Source organism: Halyomorpha halys, unplaced genomic scaffold (assembly GCF_000696795.3).
Source record: "Halyomorpha halys isolate HHAL.00 unplaced genomic scaffold, Hhal_1.1 Scaffold425.1, whole genome shotgun sequence".
NCBI lineage: Eukaryota > Metazoa > Arthropoda > Insecta > Hemiptera > Pentatomidae > Halyomorpha > Halyomorpha halys.
Window position 1 is genome coordinate 262,813 of NW_027114575.1, and position 14,830 is coordinate 277,642.

Sequence of the window (14,830 nt, forward strand, 5' to 3'; positions counted from 1 at the left end):
ACACTGACAATACCAATATTTCAATACAATTCTGTGTGAATCCAGGTTGTTCAAATCTTCTTTAAGTCCTGTTCTTTTAGCAGAACCGATTCTCTAATATTGACTTATTGTTTTATTCATCAATCCTTCAAATGATTCTTTTTACCTTATTCCAATTTAAAAACAATAATTAAAATTGAACTTTTCATTGAAAAAATTAGATAAGATGAAAAATAAAATATTACATTGATTAATTTTATTATTTTTAAAGGGATCTGGGTGGCAGTGCGTTGTAAAGCTCTGTACTAGTAACAGCAAGAAGCCGGATTCGAACCGACTGTGGTAGATAATAATTTATTCTGTCACTATAGCCGTAAACCCTGCGGGTTCTTTAAGCCTCATAAAGTGATAACCCTTAATTTCAGAAAATTGTTGAGCATAATCATGAATAATCACATCCTTGCGCAATCGTAGTTCAAGAAACAGTACTTCTTTATAAAATACTGAACTAGTGGTACAGATTTTAATTTTTTGGAATTCGAACGAGGTTTATTAGTTACATATGTCATTGTTTTGTATATTTGAGGTTTTTTTATTATTATGATTTTTTTTATGAAATTATTTCCTAATGACCCTACAATATTCTTAAGCGATGATAGTCGTTTGTGTTTCTCTTATTCTACGACCAAAGGACTAATAACTTCACCTTATGAAACATGATGTCTAAAATTCAAATAGGTTCCGTGTGATAAATAAATTATGATGATCCCGAAGAGACTTTAAGTGAACTGGCCAAATGATAAATGACTAGGCCGGAGCCTGACACCATTTGTTAGCGAAGCGTAAGACCCTCCAAGTACCTTCAAGACCGCTCAAGACGAATGTAAATTCGATAATCGCTGAGCACGAATCAAAAGTGCCTCCCTGGCCTAAATTAACCGATGGAAAGATAAGTTGCCATGTTTACAATGTATAAACTCAACGGGGGCCTTCTCGCGTGGTTCGTCGAACCTTATCAAGCGACGATGGAAAACTTTCATTACTCGGGGCTAATAATTGAAAGGCTCTAGCGTGCTAGGAGCGATTTGATTTGCTACGGCATTCGGTGTTCGTTTATTAAAAGCTTAGAAGAAGACCTGGTACTGACTGACTTCACCTTCATTTGTTCTTGTTCTTCACGCCATATCGACGGCTTCGGGATCTTCATCGGCTATGCAGTGATTTTAACCAGGTGATAAACATACCGATATAAAATAATTGGTGAAGTGTTCAGGAATTGTACATTGAAGTCTTAATATATCTGTGATAGTCAATGAGCTCCAAACGGAATAGTATTAAAAAAGAGAGGTTCTTGCTTTTACGTTAACCTAAAACAATCCCTCAAAAATTAAAATATTAAGTTCATTAAAAAAAAAGTTCACAATATCATATAATGGGCTTAAGAAGCATTATTAAGGTGCCATATTAGTGTAGTGAGCTTTATTGTATTCTTGGATGACAAAGTTTTCAGCATTGTGCTCTCATTGCCACTAACTCCTATCTAACTGCCAAATTTTTATCCTAAGCTTTGAAAATCTTTTTTAAGACTGATTGGCTATGAATGGGTAAATAACAGAATATTAATTAACGAAACGAGGCTTTTTGTAGTTATTTGAAAGGGACGTGAGAATCGTATAATATATATTCTCTTGTGAAAATAATAGTGGCTTCAGTTCAAAATCCACCAGATTGTGATGGGATTTTTGGTACTTGTTCAAGATTTTCCTGAAAAGATTATAGGCTCTCTCGATTTTTTGGTTTAAAAGAAATTGGGCGTTTTTGCGCGTAGCTGAAAAGTATAATTTTTTTTTTCATGGTTATTATATGCCAATATATTAGTCTTTCCTTGAAAAATAAGGAACCAATATTACTGAACCTACTAAGCGATTTTAAATTCACTAAAAATTGAATAAAAATTGAAAACAAAACTAATGAGGATTTCAGTAAAGTAAATCAACAAAATTTTATTACGAATAAGCGTCGTCTGAAATCCTCAAATACCATTTTCCAATGAAATTAAAAATTATAATTTTTTCACCTTGAATCATTTGGGGATTTTTTTTTTGTCCGGTGCTAAATGTCTCCTATTTTAATCTACATGAACAAAATTTAGATTTAATACCCTCATAAGGGTGAAATATTAGTTTCAAATTAAGAAAAAAGTTTTTTTTATATCTCAGGTTCTAATTTGTTTAATTAGATCCGGTTTGTGCCCTTTGTTGTAGTTTATAGAGCCCTGAAATTCGTTTACCATATTTTGTGATACCATATATTACATATTTATGTTTCAGCTATTCAAAAACGACTGCCCTACCGTTAATTAAGAAGATTATTACGTGATCCAAAGATTGGCTTAAAATAACTTTCGACTGGGGTTGAAAAATTGTATTGCTGAAGAGATTACTAATCCGATTGATTTATTTTTTCAATCCCAGCCATACAAACTACATATCGACATATTTTCTAGTACAATGATTAAATAGCTTGAAAACTATACAAGCATTAAACTCTCTGCAGTTTTATTTTCATTATTAAATTTCAAAAATAAAAATATAAGGAAGAATGAATTTTGATAAAATGATTTAATTTAAAAAAAAGGTGATTTTTAATATCAAAGACGTATCAACTTATTTGTTTAAAAATAATTTCAGTGATTTTTCCTGAAGAACCAAAAAACTTTACACCTAACATGGGTAGCTTGAACCCACGACCCAATACTAAGAGTCTCATACGGTATAGTTGCTGACGTGATGAAATTTCTTTCATTAATAATTGATAATAATATTTTTTTTTGCGAACCCCTCACAGATTATTAACTTCATTATTAATTTAAAAATATTTTACTAATAATTAAAAATTAAGACTATTAAAAAAAATTTTTTTTTTTTTTTTATCCTTGTAATGTAACTAGAGAGAGTGAAGAAGTAACAAGAACTGTAAGTGACCTTGTTGTATTAATTTAAATAAAAAATGAATCCTATTTTAATGATTCGTATTTTTTAATTGATCTTAATCGTCTCAGTGATTTTGTTGAAAATCATAACATTGAATGAAAGTTTTAGCTATTTAAGTCAAAATTGATTTTCCACATAATTATTGATTTTAAAATGCCGTTGATTTATTTTGATAAGAATTGATTTTGCAAAAAATGCATCCAAGGAATTCAAAAAATCAATCTTTCACTTCCATAACCCAAACGTGGTGGGAACAATTTGTTTTTCCTAAGGGATACCTTTATGTTAGGATGATCCAAATGAAACAAAACTTTAAATAGGTTTAAACACTCATATTTGTGAATTATTGGACAAAAGTTTATCCAAACAAAATTGTAGCAGTTTTTTATTTTAAATAAGATTTTACAATCAACACTATCTGATTTATATATATTGGTTGACAAGTACAGAAGATAACACGTTTACTTCAAATGGCATATATCAGATTTAATAAAAAATATTTAAGACAAATTTGGACCCGAATAGCTCTTCATTGGAATAGTGCCAGATGATAATTGTCCGAAAAAAATGTGCCTTAACAAGAAAATGTTTATAATCTCAAAGGCATTTTATAAAATAACTATCAACACTTCTCGAGTTCTAAGCCAAAACATCTTATCTCGAATTTCTCAGATTTTCTTTTTTTTACTGTGGGATTTATTCCTCTTCCGAAATTCTATTACAAAATGTCCTATCTACAAACAATATTAAAATTTAAAAAAAAAATTTTAAATCTTTTATCTTCGTCAATAAATTATATAAATGTTATGTTTATTGTTGAAAAGATCAGTATTCTTATAAATACTTATATTAATGAATGTTTATAGATTAACTTTATAGTAAGTGATTTTTTATCTTTTTTAAAATGTTTACTTTTTTAAATTTTATATTAATTATCTCTGTATTTGAATTTATGCATATATCCGGGTAGATAATTGGGTTTTTCATTTTAAGATTTTAAATGTGTTGCGGCCATCACATCGTTTTAAAATGAAAGATCGATTGTGTAAAATATGTTCTGTTTTGTTTTTTATGCTGTAAAAAATAAACAATACTCCTTTTGAGTCTCTTTGTGTGCAAACACATCGGCTGTTATGCTTCTTCAATCTACTTAGTTTTAGTAAGTCAGTAGTCGGTCATCTTTGCCAGCAAAGAAAATGACTAATTCTTCACGCCGGGTGGACCACGTCGGCTCATCCACCAAGAGGACAAGGCGGGCATACGTACGTTTTTTCAAAAACTACCTAACATCACGATCTACCTACAGCAGGGTGACATAACCTACCATCAAACACCCACGGTGATATAAAGACATTTTTTTTTCTCTTTAGTTCAATCTTCATTTAATTTTTGTAATAGTTTTAAGTTGGGTTAAGTCGTTTTTTATTTATATTTATAGTTTATATGTTTTTTTTTTTTTTACAGTTTGTTATGTTTAATTGCTTAAAACAAAATAATAACAAATTCGGCTGTTCGGTTCTTTTGTTTTCATTTTTATTCACGTTTGGGCTAGTAAACGTTCCTTTTTGAACCCCTACCCGCCGTAACAAAGTGAATAGTACTTATATGTGAAAATACTATAGATTTTTATGTGTAGATACTGTTATTTTATTTCAATTATTTTATTTATATTTTTAATATTTTAATTTAATTTTATGTTTGTTAAAGAGGGAGAATAAAGGACAAAATGTATTGGGCTTAGGGATGAAATATAATTAGATATATAGATAAATAATGGGGGAAAAAATGAAAAAGTAATAAGTATGCTGTGTTGGCTATTGTTGGCCAGCAGAACTTTTTTTAATAATAAATTTTTCTCTCACTTCCAATTTTTTTCATTTTCGTTAAAATGAACCCACAACTTAGAGATAGGCATATTTTCCTTTATTTTTTACTACTTTATCAGAGATCGATTCTTGCATTAAATTTGTGAAATGTTAATTTAATAATCCAGTTTGCACAAGACCAAATTATCGCCAATCTTGGTTCTACCCAACCACTTTGTTTGCGTTGTATTCCCTCATTCATTGGTAACCAAACCTCAGAGAATTACCATAAGCTCATGAAAGTCGGCGTGATGAGACCTAGCGCTGAACTACATGAGATATACAGAGTACACATAAAACTGATTGGATCCTCGACTGGGGTGTGATATAGAGATAGGGAGACAGTTAATACTATTAGAAGATGAGAGCATTACACTGACGTCAGGCTCAAATATTTAATCCCCTGATTGCGCCTAATCCCTCGCGTTGCATGGTGCGCATATGCCCCATCTCGCCTTTCATCTCATACCTCCAACTACTAATTACGCATTTTCACGCTCAAATTACAATATTCTGGCGCCTCTCCGGATTAATTTGCCGGTCTGTCTGCCTGCCCTAGACTCCGGGTCGATATTCGATTACAGGCTATTAGTTTCGATTCGCTTGAGTCCTGTAGCTTCTGTCTCTTTGATCCATTGGTGATGAAACCTCGATTCAAATAGTGTGGTTCGTTATGTCTCTTAGAGGATAGATGTGACTACCTCTTTAGCTTTTCCCTTAGCCCTATATAGTATCTTCTACGTATTTCTGTTACTTAAAGCATTGATTTATAATCATCTTAAATTATCATGACATGTCTGTTTACATCTTACATCTTCTAAAATTATCTTTGCATATCTGTTTAGCATATCGCTTTGAACAGCCCTGATGAAGCCCTGCAAAGTGAGGCGAAACGTCGGACATTAAATAGTTAAAAACTATTTGTTCTTCTTATACCGCAACCCTGACCATCTTCTTATATTTAAAGTTATACAGTCAACTATATATGTATATATATATTCTTAAATTATCATTTCCATTTTTTAGAGATAAATATAGATCTATAGATAATAAGAGAAACAGTTTACTGATTACTACGGAACGACAGCACGACATTTTTTATGACTTTAAGAAAGCATATAAAAATGCTATTACGTTTTCTCTTTTACGTATTTCCTCTGTTAGTAGTAGTAAAATTATCGTTAGCACAGTTGATTACTCTTTAGGTACTAGATGTCATTACTTTTAGATTTAAAGTTGAAATTAATGATGGATTTTGCTGTGTAGAATGTTTAAATTTTTTACTTATCCTCCAATAAACATACAACAGATGGAAAATTACCATTTATGCGGTATAATTAACACTTTTTTAGACCTAAATGTAGTTAAATTTAAAAGATGAAATTTGTAGCAAGAAACTGTAGAGAAGTTTTATTTAATGAATTTTCAAATTCTGACCTAATTCCCCAACAGATATTGCTGATGAAATTTTGAATTGTCTGAGAATAAGTTATTTAACGGGTTTTATTCGGAAAGAAATGTATATATATATTGCTTTTAAGCGCAAAAAAAAATATGAAAAACAAAATCCGAATCATATTAAGTAGACTAAATGTGCTACGCCATAATGAGTTGAGCTATTTATTGGATATGCTTCCGACAATCCCATGAAAACCGTGGCTGTGTGTAGGAAACTGGATAAATAAACCAACGAATAGGCTGACCTATAATAATAATAATAATAATAATAATATAATTGCTAGTATATTCGTATGACAAAAAAACAATATGTATTTATCTTTTCCTCAGTGCTATCAAGATCGTAAAACTAATGACTTTTTTAAATAATTTTCCCCGCTATTTTTATCTCGTCGGTGGTCAAACAATGGACATCTTTCCAATCATCAAGTCTTGTTCAAATTCCATGTAGGCTACACTAATATTATAAACTATTTCTCTACGGATGTTCAGAAAATAAATCACACCATTGAGATAGATCATATCGAGTACCATCTTATGACTTCTGCTAGAAGGTTGACGACATAACTTTAGCCCCAAAGGAATCAAGGGACTGTGAAAGAAGAATTGTAAAATTATAAGGAGCACAGAAGGAAAGGTGGGAGAACTATTGGGGTTCGAACTGGAAGGGCACACACTGGTGAGGGAGGCGAAAGCCACAAAGGACAGGATATTGTTCAGATCCATGGAGTAGGGCCAGCGGAGGCACGCTCGGAATCCTGGTCAAAGGGTCTCCACTCCCCGCAAATTGGACACTTTGACACTTATTACATTTCATTGCCCGTTTTGTATTTCTATCTCTCCTCGGGCTCTCTTTCTGAGAGGATCCATACCGCTGTCGGCCAATCTCTGCAAGTCTCTGACCGCTCACGAGAACGTCCGGGGTCGTCACGTGGAAGAGACGATATTGCTTTTCGTTTTTCAACTGGAGACGTGGAGAAGGCATTACTTGATATGTCACTGTCAGTTATTGGCTTATAAAATATCAGCATTGAAGGTCCTACAAGATATTTACGTGTTGAAAATCATATTACTTACAATACAAAACAATAGCTTTGGACCATGATTTTTGTTCTATAAAATTCTTTTGTTATTAGCAATTAAACTCTAAGATGTTTATCCATTCTCGATTGAGCTAAATTCATTAGTAACAGGATAAAAAACATTTTATAGTACCAGATTTATAAGTATCTTCCGGCCAAAAAAAAAACAAAAAAAAAAACCTAAACATAAAAATATATATTTAGAAACATGAAAGGGGTAAGGTAAGTTGAAAATATAATCGAGGTTTTTTTCGGATGTTTGTTTTTATTCTAATATACTTTCCTTTTCTTCAAATGTGGAAATGTAAACGTGGAGCATGAGGATTGGCCACACCCTTAGGCCTCAATTCTACATTGAGGTTAATAGGAATATTCCCTACTGTAATCTAAACTTAAAGAAGGCAGCCGGTAACTTGCTCCTCCTCCTCTACCATGCTTCTGGAGTTTATCATAAGGCCCGCCTACTTAGCTTCTTTCAGAATTAATGAAATAATAAAAATGAATTAATAAAAACTGCAAAATATTAACCCATTATAAGTGCTTTACCATATTATTCAATATTGTTAGCTATTGTTCAATATTGATAGATACATGGTGTGCCTGATTAAGAGACATTTAACATAGCTCGTTGTTTGTCCGGAATTGGTTTGTCAAGCTGCGCTGAAACGTTAATGCCTAGCATGGCGTTTTAGAGTTAATGAATTGTTGAGGCTGATAGTCAGCTTTAGACAGATGAGGTCTATAACTGTATGTTCCTACAATCGACAGTATGTTTTCTCCATTAATAAAATAGTTCACCACTTCAAAATTTACTTCATCTGCCATTTTCTAAAGTGAAGATCAATCTTTAAGAAGATTAATGCTAGATTACTTGGTTTATTATTTCTGTTTAATTAAAAATAACACAAATGAGTTAGATGCTAAGAGGAGGTAACTCCATTCATGGCGAGTTTTGACTTGGCAAAAAAATAATTCTTTCTTCTTGTACTTTGCAGCAATAATTCACTAGTTATAGTGCCATTCAAGAGACGGTGCTGTCTGTTGCCTTAGTTATTACAATCTAATTAATCTGCTGCAAACCTCGGTGACTGCAATCCAGAATTTTCTACATAAAGCAAAAATAAAATATTAGATATATAAATAATTGGCCGTATATTTTAAAATATAAAGAAGATGGTCAGGATAGTGGTCCAAAAGAACAGAATAGTTTTCAACAATTTATTATCCATTGTTTGTAGGGCTTCAAGATGGATAGCTAAACACTGTGTTCTGACAAAAGTTCTATAAAGTGGGGTGAAACGTCGGGTAATAAATAGTTGAAAACTATTCTGTTCTTTTTGACCACAACCCTGACACCTTTTTAATATATATAAAAAAATAGAGCTTACTTTTTCGAGCTTATTGCTTGAAATTCAGCATTCTAATACATTTCTTTATTAATCCAATTTCATCAGTACTACGCCTAAATTTGCAGTCGTTTTAGTGTCATTTAATTTTTTTTTTATTTATAGGGTTTTTCTAGTATATGAAGGATTGATTAATTTTTAGAGCAGTATAGGTTTATTTATGTTACAAAAAACCTCTACAACATACTTGACTATTATCAATTGAAAGTTAATAACAATTAAAAATCAGGAGAGAAAAATCTTAAATTTTACAGACTTTGCAGCCAAATAAACTGTAACTTATATAAACAGCTAAGGATACAAAGGTTTTGATAAAGCTCCAATCGAGTTGATATAACGGGTTGTTGCTAAAATATAATATTTTTTTGGTTTTTTTTAGGGGAATGTTTTGGGACATTTGTGCTTGGAAAACTCAATTTGTATTGTTAATTTTCTTTATAAATCAATATGTGGACACACTGTGTTTCACTTGAAGTTTTCAATAAAGGAAATATGTCAATGCTTTTTTTTTTTCAATAAAGTTTTTCTAGAGGTATTTGGAAGACTTTGTGAGGGAAAAAAGATTACTTCAACAACAAATCTTGTGTTTTATCTTCTGGAACTTATATTTTAGCTAATTAGAAATAATTAAAAAGTTGAAGAAAAATATTTGTTTACTTAGATTTTTAAATGTTAAGACTTTTTTTGCAAACTTGAAAAATGGAAGTTGCTACATTTTTGCAGAAATTTTTTAATTCTTGCATTTATTATGTGACCTAAGTTTTCTCAAATATTTTTAATGCTTTTCCAGAAAACTCCTATGTACATTTCAGTCGTTTTTCTTGGGTGTGAGGAACATAACATAATAATATCTAATCCCTCAAAAAGGAACGTTCCATTTCTTGACTCCAATGTTGAGGCATTGATCCTAGATACTGCTCTTGCACTAGATCCAGAGAGTAGAGCAGCAATTATCAATATGAAACAGGTCCAGTTGTCCATTAGCCGACCATATGCTCCCCATGTTTACACGACCCCTACTCCATAGTGAAAGAATTCGCCCCCATCCGGGGTCCAGCGATGCGTGTCATTGTTGTGACAAAATATGCGGTCCATCTTCTTCCAGTTAGGGTCTTCCAGATAGTATCTCTCCAATAACGGATCAAAGAGGGTCGGACCCTTCATGTAGCTACTCGCTATATGTAATATGTTACTCTTCTTTGAATAGTACTTGTATGCCACCCTCTGTCGAGTATATAGATCCTTATCGCTTCCCGTTACGTCTTCCGGTTCTTGCTTTATTCTAGTGTCCAGTATACATTTTCCTTTTATCCTTTAAAGACCCTCCTACGGACTTAAGTGAAACTACTTTGTAATATTAAAATGTTTAGATCAGGAGTTCAAGAATAATGGATCTCCTTGCAAAACTAAGTTTAAAAGATTTGAACGACATTATTTTTTAATTTAGAAAAGTTGATAAATCAATCCCTTTAGATTAAAATAAACATTAAAAATTTATTTTAGATACAACTGCATCCAGTGAATCCTAGTGAATTTTATTACGTCCTTTGATTTATTGTTAACAATAAATTTTAACGCCACTAAAACTTGCAGGAACTTATAAATAATGCCATCATAAAAACTATTCTATAATAACATAGTTTAATGAGAGCTTTTCTAAATATAGCCATCCGTAGTGAACGATCTTTGAGAAACAGAGTGTTGTTTAGGAAACGTTAATAATATATCTAAGAATAGGTGAGAATTCCTGTGAAATGAGAGGGAAAAATCCAAATTAACTTTAAAGAAGTATCACCAACGTTTATCTTTCCAGAGAAAAATAAATATGAAAGCTAAAAAAAAAATATATCGTATGTTTCGGCTGAGTGACTTAACCTCAAAAAATAGTCACAGAGGTCACAGGTTACTACATTGAAGAACTTTTCTGTCTCCCATATCGTTATTTTTTAAGAGCGACGTTTCGGATGATTTGTGAACTCAGCGCCTTGAATAACTCATTAGTTCCTAAAATAAATAAGTGCTCCCATCATTCCCTTGAAAGAATGAACTCGTGAGCTCTGTGATGTTTTACATAAGTAACGGTCTCATATTTTAGAGATTTTAAAAGTTTAACAATTTAATGATTAAATAATGATAATAATATTTGAATACACGAAAAAAAATTCACTATCAATAAAATCTTACTGATTTATAAGCGTGTTTGTTACAAGTAATGGCTCATAAATTCATAATTCGTAAATATTTTCAATAATATTAGTTTTTAATCAGCAGTGATTTTATTTATATATATTTTTTTATGATCAACTCACACAAATCTAACTTTATTTGAGAATGAACAAAGAGGATGCGAAGAAGTGTAGTGTCATGCTGTACCACTACAATACTAAATGAAATTATACTAATATAAAAAATAAATAAATAAGGTTATCAGGAAGGTTAGTCATATTTTTTTCTTTATTCAAGGTTTTGGTGCCGTAAGCCCCAACATTAACTTGAGACACAAATAATAATGTAAAATTCCTTGGTGGTTTTAATGTATTTTAAATATCAAATGGTTTGGTATCCTTTGTGATACCATATGTTTTGTTGCAGGAATTTATTGTTTCACCAACATGTTAATGACAGTTGACATCTCTGTTTCAATCTGAAAGCCCTGACGAAAACATACAAAGTGGGGCGAAACGTTGGTTAAAAAAATAAAGAAGAGTTTTCTTTTAATATTTTAATACCTTAATTGACCGCCACGCGGGCTGTCTTCCTGCAATCTACTTCATACGGTTAACTATCTTCTTCCGAAATTTCATAAATATTAAACATTCAGAAATTGTAATTTATAAAATGTATTACAAAAAAATTCATCTCATTGTAATAATTAATATAAATATCGTTGTGCTACTAACTCCCGGGACGCGGGTTCGAATCCTGCGTGGCACATAATGATTTATTTTGTTACTTGCAAAGTAATAAATCTTAACTAATTGATAAATCAGAAGCCCGGCTAGCTCAGTCGGTAGAGCATGAGACTCTTAATCTCAGGGTCGTGGGTTCGAGCCCCACGTTGGGCGATATGTTTTTAAATTGTTCAATACAACTATCAGACTTTCTTATTATTAATATTATTTAGTTTCTTATTTTATTTTTATTTCGTTTTTTTAGTATTGTGTTTTAAAATTGTTCAATATAACTTCGAGTTTTCGTTTTGTATATTAAATTTATTTAGATGAATATATAGTTGAGATATATTTATCAAGAGAATTTTTTTTATTATTTTTGTTGATTTTAATTTAGTAGATTAATTTAGGTTTGTTTTTAGGGAAACATTTTCCCAAACCGCGGTATCATTGAAGCAGTTCTTAGTTCATTTTTAATCACTAGATGAAGGGACAGTGTAATATCCTTACCAAGTACCAACGAATTTCTTAAAGCATTGTTTGTTATAAAAAAGGAAATCTTTCTTTATTCTCACCCATTACATAAAAATATTATTTTCTTATTGAAACACCAGGTTATTTGTCTGTCACAATACAAATCGATTATCATTTCTTGCTGTCATCTAAAGCTCTTCATATTTTTCATTCACAAACGAATGTTTCATCCATTATTATTTCGGCATGTAACATGAGTCCTGAATGTTTAACAAGAGTAGCTTACGTAGACTGGTCAAGTGATAATGAATGCACTAATCATTCAATATTGTTTTGTTTTCACTTTATATCCTATTCTCTAGTTGTCGGCTCAAGATTCAAGTAAAAAAAAAAAGTTAAAAGTCTACAAATCTGTATTTACAGCACATTTACATGCCATCATAAAATATAAATTGATTTTCAGCAAATAATTTAAAACCAATTTAAAAATCCGACGCCTCATATTTACCAATTGTGTAAATTTACGAACAAAAGATGGCATTGCTTTGTTAATCATCACGACCACATTTGTTATTAATTGTGATCAAGGACAGATATAGTGGAATTTGAAATTGTTGGTTTAAGCCTTAGTGTATTTGTACAAGTCAGTGCCTGCAGACTTCTAAATTATCGTTATCGAGTTAGAATTCAATGTCTGTTATAAATGTATTCAACAGAATGAATCTGTATAGTTCATAATTTCTATTCAGAAACAGGGAATTGGAGTAAAACAAACGTGCAGTGTAATCCCGTTATTCTTTGATGTAGAAAGGGATAGAATAACATGAAAAGTTGAACAACAGAACCGAAAATTGGCGTTAAAAAAAACATCATCCTGTTTATATTCATAATTTAGTTCCTGCAGATAATACTATTATATTTTAGGGTCTTTAAGTAAAATACAAAATAAAAAAAAAAATTAAAGACCGTCATAAGCATAATTATAATTATGAATTTAATGAGATAAAAAATAAACAACAATAATTAATAGGCTATATGAAATAAAAATATAACAAATGAAATAAAACTATAAGTTATATTATAAATCATAAGGTGACTAACTTCTAGTAAAGAATGAAAAAAAATGAAAAAGAATTAAATACAAGCAAACTAAAAATAATAAACAAGAGGTAAAATGACTGTCAATATACGTATTTAAGAATTATCAAATACAGTACATAAATAAATATTAAGGATATTAAGGAAGTAACTTGCAGCCTACAAATTTCAAAAGAAAATAGGTAACGAAGGTAATTTAAACGATTTAGTGTGTGAGAAGATACGACGGGAAATATGGGAGTAGTGATTTTTCCAGGAGAGAAATTGTCGATGGTGGCCCCAAGTTTTTTGATGTATGGTTGCAATTGTATTCAATAGTAATTTAGGAATAAAGTTAGAATATGAGGAATAGTTTTCAGGAGGTGATTGGATCTTGGTGGAAAATTTGTCCAACCCGCCTTGCTTAGATCATCGCTTAAGCTAAGATAAGTTAATAAGTAATAGCGTAAGCTAATAATAATTTAAAAAGTAATAAAAAGTAATCAGAAGACATCTCGTCTTAACCATCATTTTGTAGGGTAACTCTATAATTTATCAGTCAATAAGTCAACTAAATTGAAGCGATGTTCGCAACTTTGATGAATTAGTTTGGATAAATCACCTCCTCGCCCAACCGTTGGTTTAGTAACAATACTTCTTTACAAAGTACTGAACCCCTGATCCTTCATGGGTTGTATCGGTACAGATTTTAATTTTTAATTAGTTAGGATAGTCATGTCTTACAATGAAAAAAAAATACATATTTTAAGAACAATGAATTTCTTTAACTACATATTCAAAAACTAAAATGTATGGGTGGGCTATACTTCAAGTTTAATAACTTTAACAACTTAGCTAAGGTACACTTAATTGGAGAAAAATCTAGTAGTCAAGTGTGATTCTGACGAAACCACTAGTCCAACCGTTGATCTAGTAACAGTACTTACAAAATACGGCTCCGTGGACCTCCATGGGTTGTAGTGGTACAGATTTATTTTTAAATATTACAATTAAATTATTACTTAATGAAAACTTTACTTGCATGATGGTATTTATCTATTATTATTTATCTATTACAGCGTGGTTTACATTGCTGTTATACAACTAACTCAAAGTTTGTGCATAATAAATATAAATGAAATGAAGGAAGATAAATATGGTTTCATTTTGGTTTTTCCAAAATGTAATCGTTCTTTCTAACAGGTAGTTAGTCTGTTATTTCTGTTGTGTATTTAGTCTATTTATATTTAGTGTTGTTTATGAAATCTTTTGTATTTGTGAGGTTGGAGCAACATAAATTTGAATTTTTTACAACTGATTTGTTGTTAATAGCCCATTTTTTTAATTTTTATCATTATCAATCATTACTTTTTGATTTCGCTTGTTTTTTTCCCCGATGTATGATTTCAGGTGTATCAAGTTTAAATCAATATCCTGTTTGTAATTGAATATGTATTTGGATTCCAAAATAATATCAGTAACATTCAATTTCCACAAGAGTACAAACTCTACCACACCCCAAATTCAAACGCATAAAAATATTCACAAAACGAAATTCATCAAACTGATTACATACGGATAGATAGAGAATATTTTCAATTAAAT

At 31.0% G+C, this 14,830-nt stretch overlaps 1 non-coding gene across 1 annotated transcript; it reads left to right on the plus strand.

Annotated features, from left to right (window-relative positions):
* Window positions 1–11,775: 11,775 nt before the first annotated feature.
* On the plus strand, window positions 11,776–11,848 carry TRNAK-CUU (transfer RNA lysine (anticodon CUU)). The gene has a single exon. It is a non-coding gene; the product is annotated as a tRNA-Lys (tRNA).
* The last annotated feature ends 2,982 nt before the right edge of the window (window positions 11,849–14,830 follow it).